This window comes from Mustelus asterias, chromosome 3, assembly GCF_964213995.1.
Source record: "Mustelus asterias chromosome 3, sMusAst1.hap1.1, whole genome shotgun sequence".
Taxonomy (NCBI): Eukaryota; Metazoa; Chordata; class Chondrichthyes; order Carcharhiniformes; family Triakidae; genus Mustelus; species Mustelus asterias.
Window position 1 is genome coordinate 42508827 of NC_135803.1, and position 6000 is coordinate 42514826.

The 6000-nt window shown below is 39.5% G+C and overlaps 1 protein-coding gene across 1 annotated transcript in view; it reads right to left on the reverse strand.

Moving 5' to 3' along the window:
* The window catches only part of LOC144490399 (uncharacterized), a 95613-nt gene extending 89830 nt beyond the window's left edge, over window positions 1–5783 (reverse strand). The window contains exon 1 of the mRNA XM_078208147.1: window positions 5747–5783. The gene's annotated coding sequence lies outside the window, so the exon portion shown is untranslated. The remainder of the gene's footprint in view (window positions 1–5746) is intronic.
* Window positions 5784–6000: the final 217 nt, after the last annotated feature.

Below are 6000 nucleotides of genomic sequence, written 5' to 3' on the forward strand. Positions count from 1 at the left end.
AATACAGTGGCAACAAGAGCAGTTTGGAGGCTGGGAATTTTGTTGAGGGTAACTCACCTGTTGACTCATCAAACTTAGTCCACCATCTGCAAGGCATAAACCAGGAGTGTGATAGAATATTCTCCACTGTGTACAGCTTCAATAGCAATCAAAAAGTTCAACACCATCCAGGACAAAGCAGCTCACTTGTTTGAAATCCCATCTATCACCATATGCACTCACTCCCTCCACCTCAAATGTGCGTTGGCGAGCAGTGTATACCATGTAAATGGTACACACTGCTGCCAACTGTTCTATGTTAGGGGGTGTGGATTTTAATGAAAAGAAAAGATGTGGTTTGCACACATAGATTCAAAGTAACACCATCACAAGTTTATTCTAGGCCCGCTTGCCTGTACAGAGGAAAAAACTAAAAGTAAAACAGCAGCCTGTGCAAACACCCAAATGACATCACCATCAAATCATGTGAATAGCTCTTAAAGCAACCATGCCAATGGTTAAATATATAACATCCCTCCCCCTTTACCTCAGTGGTCATGATAAATTACTACGATGTTATACATAGGATCAATAATACTCATTATACACTGTCAATAAGGAAGTAACATGCAACTGGTGTATTCTCGGAGCACTTGCCTATATAGAGGAAAAAACTGAAAGTAACAGAGCAGCCTGTGTAAACACCCTAATGATATCACCATCTATTCATATGATCAGCTCTTAAAGTTATCATGCCACCAGTTAACTATATAACAATCTACAAGATGCACTGCAGGAAATCATCAAGGATCCTTTGACAGCACCCTCCAAAACCTGCAACCTCTACCACCAAGAAAGACAAGAATAGCACCTGTAAGTTCCCCTCCAAGCCACACACCATCCAGACTTGGAACTGTATTGCCGTTCCTTCACTGTCGCTCAGTCAAAAGTCTGGAACTCTCGCCCTAACAGCACTGTAGAGGGTAACTCATATTATTCAGATCAGGTCTGATACCACCTATACCACATGGACTGCAGTTTGAGAATACAGCTCACTAACATCTTCTCAAGGGTAATTAGGGATGGGCACTAAATGTTGGCCGAGCCAGCACCCTGTGAAAAAAAACCTATTTAACTAGATGTTTTTAGAGTCACATTTGTGAGAAGCAAAAAAAAAAGTGAGGAATTATATTATCAAGTAGTTCAGACCTGATCTGAATAATGTGAGGTATGCTTTATCATATCCTGGCTTTATTACATAAAAATACATAAACTGGAAAGTGAATTTCATCATTTAATTACATTTGGAACCCTGTGTCAAAAGACCATTAAAAACGCTACTATTTTCCTTAGCACCTTATCTAGAATATCAAAAGATGCTTCTGAGAAAGATATATGTACACCTGTGCCAAGACTACTTAGAGAATGAATTATTTATAAACAAATCACACTTAATGTTTTATCTTCACTGAATTACAATTGCAGGGACTTGCATTAACGTTTTCACAGTATGACATGGTAATAATGAATCCAGTAAATGTGAAAAGTAATACATAAATGTGTTAGGAACACTAAATAAAATGGTTTTAAGTTACAGCCACTATTGCTGTCACATGCATACAACTCTGAAGGCTGGCCTATAGATTAGCAAGAATTCAAGATTTGATAAACAGCATGAAAAGAACACACTATTCGTATTATACAGGAGCGGCATGAGATAGACATGGATATAAAGCAGTAAATGTTAGAAACTGAAGAAATCTGAACCGTTATTTTAAAAAATCTATAACGATGATACAAATGAAATAGCTTTGACCATGATGATTTATTTTTACCAGACTTTGTAGTAGGTTACAGACTATACACGGCTGGTTACTGTCACCTTTTTCTCAATATGCAGAGCAGATACATGATGGTCTATACTCCAAAGGCATTGGCTATGGATTGTTTACTGGCCTTAGATCATCATAAGTATTTGGAACAGATAACTGGATTGCCCAAACTTGATTCAGCTATTCCAGTCAATCAGAAATATCCAATGGAGCAGGGGATTGGGATTAATTCAATAACGCTGTCAAAGAGTTGGCATGGGAACGAGGATGACTGGATAGTTTCCCTCTGTGCTGTATTATTCTATGATTCTCTTTACTATAGATGTTTGTTTGTTAATTGCCTTTGTGGGAATAAAGATCTCATTGAACCCAATGGATGGCTATCCAATGCTAAGGGAAATGTGAGCACTAATATTTATCCTACCTGGCCGGATTCAAAACAGGTAAATTTGGCCAGGAGAATCACCCATTGACAGTCTATGCCATTCCTGCTACTTATAGTTCAACCTGATCTTCTGAAAATGTAGCATGTGTGCAACCTGAAGCTGTGTAAGTCCTTTTTCCAATGTACAGACCCAAATCTAATGATGCCCTCAAGCCCTGAATACAATTTTAACTGATGAACGGCTGGAAACCAACCTGCTGCCATTGCGTCTGACATTCCCCATTCTCCCCCCGACAACCACCCCCCAGAAACCCCATCCTGCCCTCATTCACCTGTGGCCTGGGTCCCTGGGTGTAATAACGACAGCTGTCACCACCTCTCAGCAGGTGGGATTTCCACCCCTGGGGTCCTATGGAAGGCCCAACACCAGCTAGTGAACTGCTTGACAGACACTTAGGCAGGATTTTTACAGAGCCAGTTAAAAATTGTGGAAGTTTCCTCCCACCCCAATTTCCGACAGATTTAATCTTTGCCAGCATGGGAAAGGAGAGTTAAGTAGGAATCACATAGTGGGGAAGCCTAAACTCAGTAGGGCTATTTGAACTTATTGCTGCATTCAAATAGAACCCATTTTGGCTGTTGCAAAAGACTTAACCCACAGTGTGTGGGACCACAAACTGATGGAGCAGATGTAAATATTTATTGACATGATCTGAAGTATCTTTCAATCTTTAAGCATTAAAAAAGATTGCAACTGTCAATGACAGTAACAATACCAAGCCCTCTGTTGCACTGTCATGGCTGACAGGCCATCTGGTATAGGCTAGAAAAAATAGAATTTGTTCATGCAGTTTCAATACTTTGTTCATACTTCCCCACAAGGACTATGATTATATCACATGAATGCTTGGCTGAGTTTCTCAATGCACAGTTTGATTGGCAGCTTAGAGAGGCTTTAAATAATTAGCTGTCTGAATGCAGTCTGAATAAAGATTTGTTTGTTTTTACAACAAATTAAGTACTTGATGTGATTGAAAAGCTTTGAATGGATTTCCTGAATGGGAGGTTTTCCATGATCCATTGTAGTTAAATGAGAGCTACATTAGATTGTTAGATATTAATGTATTTTAACTCTACATGAATCCTGAGGTCTGCCCATTGTGAATAATGAGTCTATGGCTATGAAAGTGCATGGAGGTATGAGAAGGCATGAGTTGACATGGAGGATATGAAGGTCACTGCAGGATGGGTGGGAGCGTGAGAAGGTTTTAGGGATGGACGGCCTAATAGCTTGTAAGACAATTGGGACATTGTCCCAGAGAACTGAGGTGGCCTTTCTAACCAGCCCACCTTGATGCACACTCACTTCCATGGCTGGCTATGCTATGCATATGCGCTTGGTGGGCCTGACTCTATCCTGTCCCCACCCTGGGGTGAAAATTACACATATTGGAGGCAGGTCTAGTGAGCCTAGCAATGTCTTCCTCAGTGGCAAAAATCCAGTCCTTAATGTGGTTGGGCCTCTCTTCAGAAGTGACATGGCCTGAACTCACATCAATTGCATCAAATTCTGCCCTATATCCTTTTGGTATTACCCAAAAACTGCCATCAATCTGAAGGCCATAGGAAAATATGATGAGCCAGTTGTTATGTATTTATATATCTTGTTATCTCAGAGCAATGCAGATTAGACTCTAATTCTAAATATTTATCAACAATGCTTTAACACTTTTATAACTTACAGGGTTTCAACACGTTTTCAGAGCTGGGAATCTAAATTCCTTCTGTAACATTCCCTGTGTGGTGCTAGTGCTTAACTCACTAGTTCCAACCACAGGCTTAAGCAATCAAGCAAGTGTACAAACATCAGTTACCAGACTATCATAATCAAACACAGATGAAACAAACTATTGGATACTACACGAATGACTCTATAACATACAGCTAGATAACAAGTAAAGGAAATGCACTTCTAGGTTTAGTTCAATGTTGGAAATTAACACAAAAATAGCTTCTTTATTGTTTCTGACTTCACAGGGAGCTGATTAAAACTTGCCATTGCTGAATATACTATTTGCACTTTAATTTAATTGTTTAATAATCAACAAATTTTATTTGGCCATTAATAGCTTGAGTCATAGTATGATGAGTTATTCTTCATCCACACAAAGATAAGGTCACATAGCATTATGTGATATGCTCCAATAAGTATAGTAATAAAGGATCTCTGTTCAATTCGTAGACTTCGTTCAGTGAACAGGTAAAGACACACGCGGACCCATAGACAATGGAACATCTACTTACAAGAGTAGCTAATGATGTTAAGGAAATATTCAGCACTAAAAATGAAAATTATAAAAAGCATGGAAACATGTAAACTTGTGACTAATCATCATAGAAACCCTACAGTACAGAAAGAGGCCATTTGGCCCATCGAGTCTGCACCGACCACAATCCCACCCAGGCCCTACCCCCACATATTTACCCACTAATCCCTCTAACCTACGCATCTCAGGACACCAAGGGCAATTTTTAGCATGGCCAATCAACCTGACCCGCACATCTTTGGACTGTGGGAGGAAACTGGAGCACCCGGAGGACACCCACGCAGACACAAGGAGAATGTGCAAACTCCACACAGACAGTGACCCAAGCCGGGAATCGAACCCAGGTCCCAGGAGCTGTGAAGCAGCAGTGCTAACCACTGTGCTACCGTGCCACCCTAAAAAACTTAAAACCGTTGCAAGATATAGCAAATAAAGTAATAGAAGTAAAAATACCGAGGTTACATAATTTATTTTATATATACCATGAAGGTGTAGAGAATGCACTTTAGGCACCAATTATCCTTGTGGGTAATTTTAAGAGTCTGTTTTGTGATCCTTATTGTCAGTAATGGAAATCGTGTAGCTGAGCATGACTGAATTTTCTGACTGTTCATTAGAAAACCATAACCAGTGGATGTCAAAATTTCAGATCTGAACTGCTGATAGATGAGAGTCTTTGCTACAACGTCAATTGGAAAAATAATCCTCTTTGAATCAGTCACCATTGTTCTTAAGTTTGAAGACGCAGCTTACATACGGTCAAGATAGCAGCATGGAACACTTGATGGATCCGCACACAGGAAACCACTAAATTCTTACAAACCATAAGGAGTTCACAAGAGCTTGTGCTCTTTGAAGATTAGAAGACAGCAAAAAAAAACCACTACTGTATTACTCAGATGATGTTCATCATGTTTTCTCACAGCGAAGGACGTGTGATTGCAGGAAAACATTCAGCCAAAATTTTACTACGAACTTAGGATCTGGAAACCAAACTCTTTCACAATTTTCGCTGCTTCACCATATTCTTAATCTAAACAGTACCTTTATTAAAATCTACTGACTTAGAATCATAGAATCATACACCGCAGAAGGGGCCCTTCAGCCCATCAAGTTCGCACCAGCACATTAGAAATAGCTTAACTCCCACCTAATCCCGTCTTTTATTTAAACTTGTAACAAAGTGGCTTAAAGAAGCAACAAATACATTAAGAGGCACTTACTCTTGTGAGTGGAACAGTGGCGATTTCCCCTGCCTTTTCCGAGCTGAAAGCAAAAAAAGACATGAAATATTTTTAGAATCTGCAGGATTATAGTTGGAAATTTTACATTAAAAACTCGAAGCAATGTGTGGCCAACAGCTGATTACAATTGAAGTTATTTTCAATACTTAAATTAAGGAGCAGAGGTAAATTTTCAACTTTAATGCCTGAGTGATAATCTGGCAGAGTGGACTGTCCACTTTACAACCAGCTTT